The sequence below is a fragment of the Excalfactoria chinensis genome, chromosome 1 (assembly GCF_039878825.1).
Source record: "Excalfactoria chinensis isolate bCotChi1 chromosome 1, bCotChi1.hap2, whole genome shotgun sequence".
Classification (NCBI taxonomy): Eukaryota; Metazoa; Chordata; class Aves; order Galliformes; family Phasianidae; genus Excalfactoria; species Excalfactoria chinensis.
In genome coordinates this window covers 110,465,101-110,480,681 of record NC_092825.1, presented here as the reverse complement: position 1 = coordinate 110,480,681, position 15,581 = coordinate 110,465,101, and the positions used below count along the sequence as shown (strand labels likewise).

At 35.9% G+C, this 15,581-nt stretch overlaps 1 protein-coding gene across 2 annotated transcripts in view; it reads left to right on the top strand.

Annotated features, from left to right (window-relative positions):
• The window catches only part of IL1RAPL1 (interleukin 1 receptor accessory protein like 1), a 659,497-nt gene that overhangs the window by 129,541 nt on the left and 514,375 nt on the right, over positions 1-15,581 (top strand). The window lies entirely within an intron of this gene.

Below are 15,581 nucleotides of genomic sequence, written 5' to 3'. Positions count from 1 at the left end.
TACAAGGATACTTCAAGTGTTCCAATAAATTCTTATAATCTGTCCTGTTACTTTTTCATTATTTCAAGGGGCATTTATATTAACCACGTAAATGACGTTCAGTTTGCCAGATTTTTTCTGAAAATAATGTTTTCTGACACTAAGCATATATTTATGTGAAGGGTTGGGATGGTTGTAGAGTAGGTGGAAATGTTGAGAAGTGAAAGTTAATAATGTAATAAATACTTTGAGTAAATACTACTGAAGTCATAAATGCTTCTACCAATGAATAAACAAACAAACAAACAAATAAATAAATGAGTATGGCTAAATATATTGCTTTGTGAGTAAAACTTGTCAATTTTGTAGGGGCTAAACTAAAGTCTGTTGAAAATCATCGCAGTACACTTCAGCAGATGCAAGGTCCGGCCCTTCAAAGTCAAATGTGGCATCTTAAGGCAGAAGTGGGAAGCAGTTTTCTCAGTGAAAAGGCCTCATGCAAAATAAGTTTTCTTTCATTGTCTTCATAGACGTTTGTGAAAGGAATGTTTAGTTTTTTTTTAATCGATTTCAGTCACTTAAAATATGCCCATATTATCCATGCTAGAAAGATTAAAAATCAACATAGAAAAGAGAAAAAAAGGGTAACCAAGTTGTGCCAACAGTTAAAATAGGTAGCTTGGCATCTTCCTTTTTTCTTTGCACATTAACTTATGCAAAATTATAGTTGACATGAGTTCCTAATGGTAATTTAAGGTTCCAGTTTGCAAGCTAAATGAAGTGCTTCAGAGTGTATTCACTACACTAATTGAGAGTTCTTTTCCTGCAGATTTTCTTTGTTTGTTGTTGTTGTTGTTGTTTGTTTTGTTATTGTTTATTTGGTTGGTGATTTTTTGTTGTTTTTGAGTGAGTCTGTGGGTTTTTATTTTTATTTTTTAAAGTACTTAAGCAGCTTTTCCTTTGTTTTCATCAGTTGGATACTGACAGTTGGCAATCCTTGTGCCAAAAAGCCTTCAGGAATGTAAATCCAAAAAATGAGAGAGACCTGTTGCTAGATTTCTGGTGTTTAAAGAGACTTGGAGATTTCATAATACTTCCTATAGTTAGGAATGACTGTCAAAATATGTTTACTAGTGTCTTTACCAGCATTGCTTTCCATATTTTTCAAAGGAGGCTAATATTGCCTGCAGTTTCACCACCATGTGGTTATATATTTACATACTTCAGGAAAACCCTGGTATGCTGAGCTCCGTATTTTTCAGTTGATGTGTAAATGCAATGTTTTTGTACCCCTTTATAAACATATATTGCCAGTTTACAGTCTGCATTTAGCAAATGTATTTTCCTGTGCCAAAATGATTTTTAAAGGGAAACGTGTTGCACTTTATATTATTTTACTGTCTATTGCGAACTGCAGAAGAAGAGCTATGAAATAAATAAGACTGGAGAAAAAAACACACAAAAACCAGCAATGCTCCCTTTTGATGAAAGGACGTCTGGCAATATCAGTGAATAAATACCTACTTGTGTTAGTCTGTCCTGCCTGAACTATAAAATGTCATTCGTTTCATTTTATTTGTGACAAACTGTTCATTTAATATTATGAGCATTAAGTGTGGCTTGAGTTGTTATTCATCACAGCTAAGTACCTGAGAGGACACATGTAAATGATGTACACTGCTCTGAATTTTTATGCAGTGGGTATGAAACTAATGCACTCTAAGATCAAATGTATGCATGTCTAAAGAGTGAAAATTAAGCAAACTGGTCAGTTTTTCAGTAGCACACATTAATATTTAGATTATTTCTGTATGCCACTGTAAGACTGTAAGGGAATTTATACTCATTTTCTACTAGGAAATATGCAAGGACATATGTATAATGGAAAGATAATAAGATAATAGTGCTTGAGGTCTTGTCCTAGCTCATTACGTGCTGCCATTTTTGGGTATCTTACATTTTCTTCTTCATTCATCCATGACTCACTGCTCAAAAAAGCCTACTGTTGTGGCAGTAATGTACATATATTTTTTTCTCACTCGCTTGGCAAAAGGAGCATGTGGGAGTTAGCCATGAATATTTATTTCCTAATAGGCTTCACTGTAACAGTGAAATGCGTGTTATAATGCTCAAAAGATTTTTATTTTTTTTTTCCCTTTCCAGATGTCTGAAAATATATTGAGAAATATATTTCTAGTTAACTTAAATATTATAATTGCAGATTATGTATTTCACAGAAAAATTGAACCTTGGACATAAGCCTGGGACAGTGATGTCTTACTAAGACCCACTTTCCAGCAAATAAGCATGCTGAAAAAAGTTTCTGTAAGGAGCTAGGGATCTTTTATCAAATGCACTGATGCCTTTATTCTTCTGAGGTATGTTACAAATGAACATTCCAGCTTACTTTTTGAAATCTGGACCCTTGCTTTTAGGGTGAGGCAGACCATTCCCTAGTGCCTGTCTCTTTTCCTATACAGCTTACTGGCCTGGTTTGTAGCAGTTGAATAGATGGAAAAATACTAGTTTAGCTAGAAAATAGAAGTGCTAACCAAAGGGAAAAGAGAGAGATCCTGATAAAAAATCCTGGTGGTAGATGCTTTCTTATACGAATTGCATGCATGTTATTATACTAATATGATATTACACTCATACAGCAAACTGCAAGGAAAATCAACCTGAGGTTTATCGCTGTGCTTGGATTCGTTTGAAGGATATTAACTGTCCATGACAGTGGAGCCTGAAAAGGGTTTTCCTGTTCATACTGTTTTTCTCACTGTTTTCCAGTCCAGACCACTGTGTTTGCTACTATATTGTGTATCACCAAATCAGTGACATCTAAGAGGGCTTTAGATTTACAGAGGTTTGATAAGTGCTTCTCCATGCATACTTTCTATTGCAGCTCCTGTTTTCAAGATATTCTTCCCAAGTAATCAGATTCTACCACTTCTCCCAGAGCCCTTGTTTGAGAAAGGCATCTTGTACCAGTGGGACCACTTGTTAAATGTTACTATTGTCTACTTCATGAAGGAAGTTATTATCCTACTAACATTGATAGATGATGGCGCCATGAATTACAACATTTTGAAATGGCCATCTTTTATCTGAAGTGTGGAGGACAAAAACACTGTGGAAAGTACTAATTATCAGAAATGGGATCTTTTTCATTTACAAAAACTTTGTGGTCTCCTCTGGGTTCCTAGGAAAATCATATGATTTTCATTATCTTTGACACCTCTGAGACTGTTGGTTTTCCTCCACTGCTCAGAGGACACTACTGCACTGCCATTACTGGCACCATGGTATCAGTAGAGATGTAGCCAGTGCAGACTATCTTCATAGTTTATGTTGTGCATCTGCACTCAGAAGTTATTTATTTTGACCACTCTCATTTGCTTGCAAAGATAGAGCTATCAGCTATCTCCTTTTTCCTTAGGAGTGTCCCACTGGAGTGATGGGGCAGGATAAACTCGCTTCATTTCTGGTGTCCAGCCTCAACCTTAAAATCAGTACTTATACAGTAACTGTTGATCAAACTAATAAAGCAGGTCATTGTTCCTATTCAATGGAATGTCAGTGAGGTGAAATTAAGCATTATCTAATGTGTAGGTGGTTCATCCGTTATTGTGGAGGTTTTGCATTTTGTGTTTCAGAGTTTGATGTGTGTAACTTTGCTGATTTTTTCAAAAGTCATAAAATCAGCCACTGCTGTGGCTTTGGTTTTATTTAATTTGATGAAACGATGAAATGCTTCTCTATTCTCCTTTTTTCTCCTTCCCATACTGATCAGAGAAGAAAGATGACTTCTATATATTTTTATCTCATTATTTTATGCAAAAATTCAGAAAAGATTTCAGCCATTGCAGTTCTAAAGCTAAAAAAGGACTTGTAGCATACTGCCTGGGAGAATACAAAAATAAAAATAAAGGGTGGTTTGTTTTGTGTTATGCTTTATCTATCTTAATATCTGCAAATCTCTTATGAAATACATAGCACTGTAAATTCAGAGAATATAGGGGTCTTAGACCTTTGAATCAGAATTACCAACTTCTGTATGAATTTTACACTTAATCACTAGTATCCATATTTGTGTAGATTTTTTTTTTTTCTTTCCATATATTTCTACTCTGTTCTCAGTAATAAGATAAAGAAATGACAGGCCTACGGTGACATATTTTTGGAGGAAAAAAGGGTTTCACCATCACAGATATATTTTATTGTATCAGTACCTACTTGATGTGTTGTCTACAATGCTGGTAAGAGCCATTAGTTCCTGGTGCAATAAGCATACATCCTTTGAAAATGAATGAAATCAATTTTTTATTTCGGGAAAAGAGAACATATAATTTTCTTTAAAAGCTGTGTGCTGTCTATGTAATTTTGTAAATAACTGAATGGAACAGGTTATAAAATACCCAAAGGAAATATTCTTGAATAATCAGTGATGTTGATAAGAGAAAACAACACAGTTATTTGGGAAAGTTAGCAAATGAACAAAGAATAAGAAACTAGAGGAAAAAGCATGAAAGAGTGACATTAGAAAAAGATGTGGAGAAAAAGTAATATTTCCCATTTCATTTGTTTCTGGACAAGCAGAAGGCTGTGAACTAAGTCTTTTCTTCTTCCAAGAAAATTTGGTCATACTTACAGTTTTTCTAATCATGTATGAATTCATCTAGGTGGCAACAATAACCCGTTCAGAATGAATTGGAATAACTGAATGTGTAAAATTCACCAATAACATGAGTAGTTTTGTGTTAATTTTTCATTACTTCTTGACTGATGTTGATTTATTTTTTAAAGTCTCTCTTCTGTGTCTTCTGACTGAGATTTTTTCTTTCAGTGAGGTGTTTATATACATATGTATGTGTACTCCTCTTTGTCACATCAAAACAGCACACAGATTCTGATTTCAAAATCTAACAATGAAGTTTTATATTCAGAACATTACACTTTTCAGTTTTTTCTCTGAGATGACATTTCGTAAAAAGTACAGTTGAGTATGTGCTTAATGTGGAAAGTGTCTCACAGAAAACAGCTGAAGTAATTGAACATATGTCATGAAAATGTGTAAGTTTAATAATATGTTACCCTGAAGAAGTAACCTTCAAAGACATATCTCATCCAGCTTGACATAAGTCAGGCCTTTCCAGCCTGCTATGCGAATATGGCTGACACCAATACAAACTATGCTTTCAATATGGTGAAGTCTTTCTAGCTGGCAATTCCCTGCATTTTTTCCCATTCTGAAGAATGGAAAGAGATCACAGGAAAAGGAGAAAGAGCTGCTAAAGCAGAACTGCCAGGCTGAGTAGGCATGTAATGTAGATGTTTTGATTTTAGGACTTCTCTATGATACAGACCAAAACTCACATCCTTTCTAAATATTAAACTGCTTACAATGTATAGCTGTAATTTGACTGCAGCCTAGTCTAAATACCTAGTTCTTTGCACAGCAAAAAGTTTCCCATCCTTTAAATACTTAACTGAGTTTTTGTTTTTTATTAAACCAAGGTCTATCTACTTTTCGTGTGTGTGATATTTTCTCCTCTGCAAAGAAATCTATCCAAACACACTGTAAACTAACTTACTGAAGTACTGTTTCCAAGGTGGTGATAAAGGACATCTTTGTGAAAAGAATGCACACACATTGATTCTTTTTTTTGCCACATTTTAGAATGGGAACAGAATAGGTTTCCTCCTTTAGAAAGTCTTTTTGAAGGAAGGAGATTGTAGGGAACAAAAGAAACTGTTTTCTTCAAATCTGACAGTTTAAAGGAAAAACTTTTACAGAAAAGTTAAATTCCTAAAGTGTTGCTCATGTTTTACTACATTATAGTTCAGATGGGAAAAAAAAAAGTGTCACTATTTTAATTTTTTAAAATGTTTTCATTGCTCTTTTCTCACAATCTGGTATATATTCAAATCATTAAACTGTATTATTTGATTTTCTAAATTCCTCTATTTCTTACATTCTAAATCAGTTCTTAAAAAAAGGATACAATGCATCTGAAGTCTATATAAATCTACTGTTCTTATTGACTGCAGTAAGTGTTTACAATTTATGTTACTAAGCATAGGGAAAGCAAGCTTTACTTCATCTGTAAATATAAGGTATAAACTGTAGTATAATAAGATTACCCAGTCAACACTTCCCTTTACTTGTTCAATAAGAATTGCAATCATGTGTTTAAAAGTGCATGATATTACTTCATATTTATAGAACTCAATGTCCATTGTGCTGTCATAGAAAGCTCAATGATCACAATTTATTCACTGAAGCAGTTGCAAACATATAATTATTTCTTCTATTACTAATAATTACTAAGCCATTTTATGTAGACATAAAAAAAGCAAAATATTAAATTAAGGCAGCTTGTGAAGGAGGAAAAATTTATGTTCTTTAGTTGTGAACTATAAAATAAAGTATACAGAGCCAGTGGGCCAAAAAATTGCTTTTGCTAAACAGTGAAATAACCCTTGTTTCTGATAGCTACTTTCTGTAGAACTTCAGTCACGTGGAAATTTGTAAATTTAGCCTTTTTTTCTGGTATTATCTGTACTGCCTATCTCATTAGGTTTTGCAAGAAAATTTGTGCCTCTATAAAACTGCTGATTTTGTACCATTACCTGTTGATAGAGTTTGTAATGCAAAGAAGGTGATTCTAGATGTATCTGCACTGCTGATTAAGTCCTACCCAAATCCTTGGTCTTTGAGCAGATTATGAGCTTGCAACTAATGTAATTACAGTGAAATGTAAAATAGTGCTATAAAATCATTGATTAGATCATTGATTCTTTGTTAAAAGGCCTATTTTTTTTTTATTTTATTTTTTTTTTTCTTATTAGAAAATCTGGAAGAAATTCAAGATTCACAATTTGTAGTTGAATTAGTTCAGGTGGATTCTCATCTGGGATCCCTTTAACAACTATTCAGATGCTGCTGGAGATACTGCACCCCTTTTTTCCTGACAGCGTTGTATTTCTTTTCATATGATGTTATGGACTAGGCTCTTTGAGAAATAATGGATAAAATAATAACACCTTGGAAGAAAATATGAGTGACAAAGTCTCTGCTTATTCATGTGAACATTTACTTCTCATTACTGTAAGATTAAGGACTGAGGAGGAAATAAGTGTCTTAGCTATACTAAAATCTCAGCTTCTGACTTTCTCAGCTTTCTGACAAAGCTGACTTCTGAATCCTTGTTATGAGGAAACCAGCAAATCCTCAGGGCATATTTATTGGATCAACCCACAGTGTTGGTTGCCTGAATATAAATCATAGCAGAATAGAATTTTCCTTTCACCCATCTCTGACCCAGTCACCCAACTGTGGTCCATTGAACCTTGTTTCTTAGTCATGCAGGTATACAAAATGCACAGTATTTTAGCTGGTTCTCTCAAGCTGCATTCAGAAACTTCTGAACTGAGAACAAAGTTAAATTTATTAAGTAGTCATATATTTTGGTTAACCTAGATCCAATCAGTGATTACTTGGAGCTTATTTATGCAGTGAGGATTTATGCTCAAAACAGGGCCAAACTGTAGACAAATGTTCTTTCATCTGAAATGTATTAAAACCTATTCAGTATTCAACTGATTCTGTAACTGTGATAGCAGTATAGCTCTCCAGAGAAAATAAATGCAATTATGTTAACGTTTTCAGAAAGGCAACATTTCAGTGTCATTACAGGCTTCTTGGTCTCTGTAAGTACCTATCAATGCAACTCGTGCTAAACACTGTGGGACCAATCTAGTAAGTTGGTAGGAGGGTTAATTGCTGACATACTATCTGATTGGTCATAGTCACATATTTTGCCCTCTGGATTTGTACTGCTGTTCATATTCTTTAGTTGATTCATGTTTTACATTTAATTAGACCTTCTCAGTATCTAGTTGGTAGGTTACATCGCCTATTGTTCTGTTAAAATAATATTACCCTGCACTTTCTGATAAATGCAAAACACATTCATATTTGTTTTTGACATACATTCTTCTCCAAAGTAAGGTTCATTACTCCTATGTCCCAGATTTCCCTTGTGTATCCTTGTTCACCTCTCAGAAGGGACAAAAGCCCAAAACTTCTCTGGTTCTTTAAACAGCTAACCACTCCAGAATGTGCATCTCTCATTTTCCAAACTTCTTCCTGAAAGTTAATGAGGAAATCCTAAACAGAACTACAGTTTTCATTTCCTGTTTCCAAGACACCCGTAACCTTTTTTTTTTTTTTTTTTTTTTTTTTCTTTTTTTTCCCATTACTGGGATGTTGAAAATGCACTTTAGGAAAAAAGAACACTACCCCTACCACTAACAACAAAACAACTGATCAAAGGTAGAGCGGCTTCTGCAAGCTAAAAATGTAAGGTGCAAAAACACTAAAGAAATATTTCTAGGTGTCTCACCTTGGAACAGAAACCACTCAGCATTTTTATGATTTACTGATTCCATCAAAAGAGAAAGTTGTTCTTTATCAAGTGGAATTTTCTCAGAAAGTAAAGCAGAATGCAATGAGAAAATGTACTTAGATTCCAACATTTGATCTCTTCCTTCATTTTTTCCATATTGCTATGAGATCTGTCAGTTAAGAAGCCAGCCATACACTGCCTTTAACGAATGTATCAAGGTTTGACATCTAACCTGGTTTCATTTGTATGTGCTGAAGCTTCTTCACTCATCCTGGCAAAATTACAGTACCATTATAGATTATTGATATATAAGCAGATGTCTTTCAGATTGCAGCGGTGTCTTTATAAGTTTAAGTGAGGCTTATGTCATCTTAATTAGATATTTATGATCTAATAGGATCCTATAGAATTTGTCATGTAATTTATTTTTGATGAGATGAGAAACAAAAGGAGAAGGAAAAAGAAAGTCCCCTTTGATTTCTTTTTAATGATCTTGCATTTAAATATTTGTTTATCACTGTATCTGTATCTTTATCTGTTCTCTCAAATCTCTTTCCTCAAATAGTACTTCACTCCTTAAGCAAACTATGCAAGCATCTTTTCATTCAATATCTCCAGTTTACTTTAGAATTAATATTACCTTCAAAGAGAATGAAATCTGAATATGCTAACTCTATGTTCTATTTTTTGTTTGTTTTATTTTCCTTTGGGAAAAAGAAATATACACAGAACTTACTAGACCCTTTTTGCAGAAATGGCAAGGGACAGTGATCTGTTTCCTTTGTTCCTTTTCTATCATGGTTCAATAGATAACAATGGAAATTATGTAATTTAGAGATCCACTGGAGATCTCAAATGCATGTGCATATAAAGTAGATCCCCTCCTCATAAAAAAAATAAATTGCAGCAAAAAAGCATTTACCTTCAAATTGTTTATAAGTTTACATAGTTTGATATCTGCCTATTAGTAAACTTCACATGTCCTTTAAATATTTTGCAATAACCAAATAGTGTTTTAATTTGTTACTATTTTTAATTATGCAGAAATTAGGTAGGTTTTGAAAATACTTTGGGATGTGTCCTGTACAGTGCCCATCTCTTATCACCTTAGCTTTAGGTCTGCACTCTGTCAAGAAGCTTTCCCTATGTACTGTTTCATGCCTGTTATAAATAAATTAAATAAAATAAAAAAAAAAAAAAAAAAAAAAAGAAGAAATCAATGATTCTAATTTTTAATCTGATTCACCTTTAAAAGGAAATCAATTGTAACTGAAAATCCCTAGATCTTGCAAAAAGCATATATTAATATTGAAACAGATCTGTCTGGTGGATTGTCAGTAATCTGCCATGATCTGGGACAGGTGATATGTTGGCATGCAGACCATCTTTTCATTCATTATGCTTTGTCATTAGGAGAAACCCTAGATCATCAATATTTCTAAGGGAAGCAAAATTATTTTGCCTGTTTGTTGTGGTTTAATCAACAGGTAGCTCAGCATTACACAGTCAGTTGCTTACTTTCCCCTCCCAGTGGGATGGGGAAGAAAAACAGGTCAAATAAAAGTAGAACTCATGGTTTAAAATAAATGCAGAAAAGGCAAAGAAGGAAGGGGCAAATATATGTGTGTATATATATATATGCACACACACATATATATAGTAGTAATGATAATAATATATGTCAAAAAAAGTGATGCACAGTGCTGTTGCTTACTACTTGCCAACTGATGTCCAACCAGTCTCTGTGCAGCAGCTTCCCCCCCTCTAGCCAACTACCCACAGATTTTCAAGTTTTTGTTTGTTTGTTTTCACATGATTTCATATGTGGAACATTGCTTTGGCCAGTTTAAGTTAACTGTCCTGGTTCTGTTCCCTCCCAGTTCCTTGTGCCTCCTCATCCCCCCTCACTGGCAGGACAATGCCAGAAATGCAAAAACTGAAAGATCATCGGCTCTGTACAGCACTGCTCAACAACAACAAAAACTTTGGTGCTTTATCAACATTGTTTTTCTTTTTGTGCCAAAATAGCATCATACCAGACACTATGAAGAAAAAATGCACTCTAATCTAGCTGAATCCAGGACTCTGTTCAGTTTCACTAATCATTCCACCAGCTTATGGATAGTTTATGAAAATTCTGAATGGCAGTGTGCAATAGCTAAAATAATGGAAAATTAATGGTAGAGTTATGCAACTCAGGTAACAGATATCTATGAAGTTCATTGGTTATTAACAACTTCAGGCACACCAGCTGCATTAAATATAATTCTGTAATTATACATGGTCCTAAGTACTGGAAAAATAAAATAGCTTCTCTTGACACACAGGTAAGTTACTTGCTTAAAAAAAATCTTTGTTTAATTCCACACATTTCCATGGATAGCTATAGTTCAACAAAGAGAAAATTGTTCTTTCAAAGACAGAGATGTTTAGTCAATCAAAAACTTCCACAGTATATTGTAATAAAAGTAGGTAATAAACATGATTGGAGGGCTGGAGCACCTCTCCTATGAGGAAAGGTTCACTGGTTTGGACTTGTTTACCTTGGAGAAGAGAAGGCTCTGAGGAGATCTTATTGCAGCTTTCCAGTACTTGAGGGGAGCTTTCAAGCAGGTCAGCTGACCTTGTGCATGGTCTGATAGTGGGAGGTTAAGGGGAACTGGCTTCAAATTAAAAGAGGGGAGAAGGCCAGGTTGGATGGGGTCCTGGGCCACCTGAGCTGGTTGAGGACAGCCCTACCCACAGCATGGGGTTGGGACTGGATGATTTTTAAGGTCTCCTCCTTTTTTCTATTTTTTTTTTTTTTTTTTTTTTTCCCCATCATTTATATTACAACTTGATTTCTACCTCACTGACTCTGTGATAGTGAAAGATTTAGTTAAAACAAGTATGACACTGACATTTAAATCATTCTGAAGAGCTGATAATTAAATAAAAGAAAGCCTTTTATTCTCTTAGTATTTCCAGCTGGACTGCCACAAGTCCATGGGGCCGGATGAGATCCACCCGAGAGTGCTGAGGGAACTGGCAGAGGTGGTAGCCGAGCCGCTTTCCATCATCTACCAGCTCTCCTTGTTGACTGGTGAGGTCCCAGAAGACTGGAGGCTTGCTGACGTGACTCCCATTTACAAGAAGGGTTGTAAGGAGGATCCAGGGAACTACAGGCCTGTTAGCCTGACCTCGGTTCCAGGGAAGGTTATGGAACAGATAGTCTTGAGGGAGATCACGCGGCATGTGCGGGATGACCGGGGGATCAGGCCTAGCCAGCATGGGTTCATGAAGGGCAGGTCCTGTTTGACCAACCTGATCTCCTTCTATGATCTAGTGACCCATCTGCTGGATGAGGGAAAGGCTGTTGATGTGGTCTACCTGGACTTCAGTAAAGCCTTCGACACTGTCTCCCATGCTATTCTCCTGCAGAAGCTGGCAGCCCGTGGCTTGGATGGGTACACTCTCGGCTGGGTAAGGAGCTGGCTGGAGGGCCGGGCTCAGAGAGTGGTGGTAAATGGAGTTAAATCCAGCTGGCGACCGGTCACAAGTGGTGTTCCCCAGGGGTCGGTGCTGGGGCCTGTCCTCTTCAACATCTTTATTGATGACCTCGATGGGGGCATTGAGTGCGCTCTCAGTAAGTTCGCAGATGACACTAAATTGGCTGGGAGTGTGGATCTGCCTGGGGGTAGCGAGGCCCTACAGAGGGATCTGGACAGGCTGGAGAGCTGGGCTGAAGCCAATGGAATGAGGTTTAACAAGGCCAAATGCCGAGTCCTGCACTTCGGCCACAACAACCCCAGGCAGCGCTATAGGCTTGGGGCGGAGTGGCTGGAGGACTGTGTGGAGGAAATGGACCTGGGGGTACTGATTGATGCACGGCTGAACATGAGCCGACAGTGTGGCCGGGTGGCCAAGAAGGCCAACGGCATCCTGGCTTGTATCAAGAATGGTGTGGTGAGCAGGACTAAGGAAGTCATCCTGCCCCTGTACTCGGCATTGGTGAGGCCTCACCTCGAGTACTGTGTCCAGTTTTGGGCACCTCAGCACAAGAAAGATATGGAGGTACTGGAGCAGGTCCAGAGAAGGGCAACGAGGCTCGTGAAGGGCTTGGAGAATCAGCCCTATGAGGAGAGGCTAAGGAAGCTGGGGCTGTTTAGCCTGAGGAAGAGGAGACTGAGGGGAGACCTTATTGCCGTCTTCCAGTACCTGAAAGGTTCTTACAGTGAGAGTGGGGCAGGTCTCTTCTCACTAGTGACAAGTGACAGGACGAGGGGAAATGGCCTCAAGTTGCGCCAGGGCAAGTTTAGGTTGGATATTAGGAAGAACTTCTTTACAGAAAGGGTGGTTAGGTACTGGAATGGGCTCCCCAGGGAGGTGGTTGAATCGCCATCCCTGGATGTGTTTAAGAGCCGTTTGGATGTGGTACTCAGGGATATGATTTAGCAGAGGTTGTTTTTTTTTTTTGTTTGTTTGTTTTTTTGTTTGTTTTTTTTGTTTGTTTTTTTTTTTGTTTTTTTTGTTTTTTTCTTAGAGAAGGGGTACTGGTTAGGCTGCGGTTGGACTTGATGATCTTCAAGGTCTTTTCCAACCTGGATAATTCTATGATTCTATGATTCTATAAGTAGTTAAGTCATTAAGACCTGCTTTATATCCAGCATACACATTTCTACCAGTGTTTTTTGTGCCTGAAAATTTTACTGCTTTCATAGTATGTGGGATTTTTTTACATGCAAAATTTACTAAGACATGACTACATTGCAAAGTAAGTTTTGAGAAATAGAGTGCATTTCCACTTTATAAAATGTTTCAATATAATACTGTTGCAACAGTGTAGAGTTAATTCAGCAGTTTTAACTGTCACAGCGACAAGTTCTTTGCATGGAGGACACTTCACACTTGATTTGTTGATAAGTTGGCAATACTGCTGTTCACCATGCTTCAGCTGACTTAGAGTACGGTTCAAGGTTTCAAGCTGTCAGGCTGAAAATAATTAGATGTTCAGGTTGCATTGTGGAAAAAAAAAACTCCAACCCATTGGCCCTGAACACTGAAAATATAAGAACTATTCTCACTGATTCAAGGAGGAAAGGATTCTTTCTGCTTCCGGTCTGACCATTTTGATTTTGGAAGGACATTTTCTGTTACTGAATTGTATTAAAAGAAAATGTTCAAAGGTAATTGAAGAAACAGGAAAAAATGCTCATTACAAAATCAAATATTTAATGCTAAGGACTGTAAGCCTGTAAATGTTAATCAGCTTTTAAAAATAATAATAATAATAATAAAAAAAATGTTGGAAAGGTAAATTCTAGATCCTTTGTACCATGCATTTTATTTCTCATTTTAAATATTAAAATAATATTTTATGAACAATTTTGTTGTCAGCTGTTGGTGATTAAAATATTTTCCAGGCAAATAGAGTTTCCACTTTATTGTTGAAAATGTAGATAAAAATAGAATCTTGTACCTATTTAACATTGAAAAGAATAAGCTTTCTAAAATCCACGTTATTAAAAGTTTCTTTTCTGAAGCATCCTTAGCAGAACTAAAATCTTTAGCCAAAGTCTTGGATTAAAACACTGGTGAATGAATTGCCTCTTTTCACTGTAGTTGGATTCTGATTAATGAGAGAAGATTTTGAACTGCAGCTGTCATATGTTGCAAATTGTTTTCAACCTTCCAGAGATGTATTAAATGCTATTTATTTTCAGTAATATCTGAAAGTTTCTCACAAAATCAAATTCTTGTTTATCAAGACTGTTTCTGAAACAACTAAAACTCTTTGGATGAGTGAATTGAAATTAAAAACAAGAAAAATAAGTGATATGCATTTGACAGAGGGGAAAAAATCACACATGGCTGCTTGATTATGCATCATGGTAATATATTTTTTTGTTTTAGTCTGATTATTGAATATTCATCCATGATTGCTAACCAGTAATGGATCAGTGTATCAAAAATGAGATATTTTGTTTAAAATATTAATTATATTAGTTTATTACTTAATAAATTTATTAATATAAAATTAATAACTTACTATTAACTTCTTAGCCTTTATTAAAAATGCATATTTTATGGAACTTAATATGACAAATATGGGATATGGTGAGATTTTATGATTTGTGCCTGTTATGAAACTTCTCAGAGTTTCATAACAGGGGCCACCTTGCCAGAGTTCAGTAAACATGATTATTCATTGTAAATATCAAACGACACTTTTTGTGCAGACTATTTAACAGGTCATGTTACATGTGAATATTGGTATAGCTAGCCAAAGTAAGGATATTAATTTCTGCTTCATTTGTTCATCTCAGGCATGGATGTCAAACCTTTTGACTTCCCTGGGCTACGTTGAGTGAAGAGTAATTGTCTTAGGCTGTGTATAAAATATAGAACATATTTAAGTAAAACGTCTTTAAAATTATGTATATTTTCCTAATGTTTTGAAATGTACACTTTTGCTGTTGTTGTTGTTTGTTTTGGTTTGTTTTGTTGTTCTTAAGGTATTCATCAGAGATTTCTGAAGAAATTTTACTCTTCCTGTGCTTCATCCTTTACAGTAATTGTTCACAGCCATGCACACTGCCAAGAAGCAGTGAGATAAATAAGGCATGGCTATGAAGCAAGGGATATATTTGTTTCACAATCAACATCCATAATTCTAAGGAACTGTTAGAACTACTGATGATTCAGTCCCTTGGACTTCATGAAATTCATAGATTTGATGTTGATTTGCATGATGTTATCCATTTTTAAAGCTTTTGCGAATAAATTTTCTTGACGTCTGGTGCAGTGATATTTCATCAAATGTGAGTTACCAGTGTTAACTGCATCAGCTTTTATTAAAGTATTATTATTAACTAAAGTACCATTTTTTTACCATCATCAGAATGCCATTGGTAACTGTACGGGATACATAGAGAAAGGTTAAAGAAAATCACTTCAGTCTATTTTCTTACTAATTCCTACAAATCAAGAGACTTAATTGTATCTTTTAATGGTAACAAAGTAGCCATTTCTTCAGTGACATATTTGTTATCTGCATCGCTAATGAAGATGGCAAACAGTACTGGAACAGGTTGCCGAGAGGGATTATGAATGCCTCCTCCCTAGAAGCATTCAAAGCCAGGCCGGATGGGGCTTTGAGCAGTCTGGTCTAGAGGGAGGTGTCCCTGGATTATGGCAGGAGGGTGGGAACAAGAT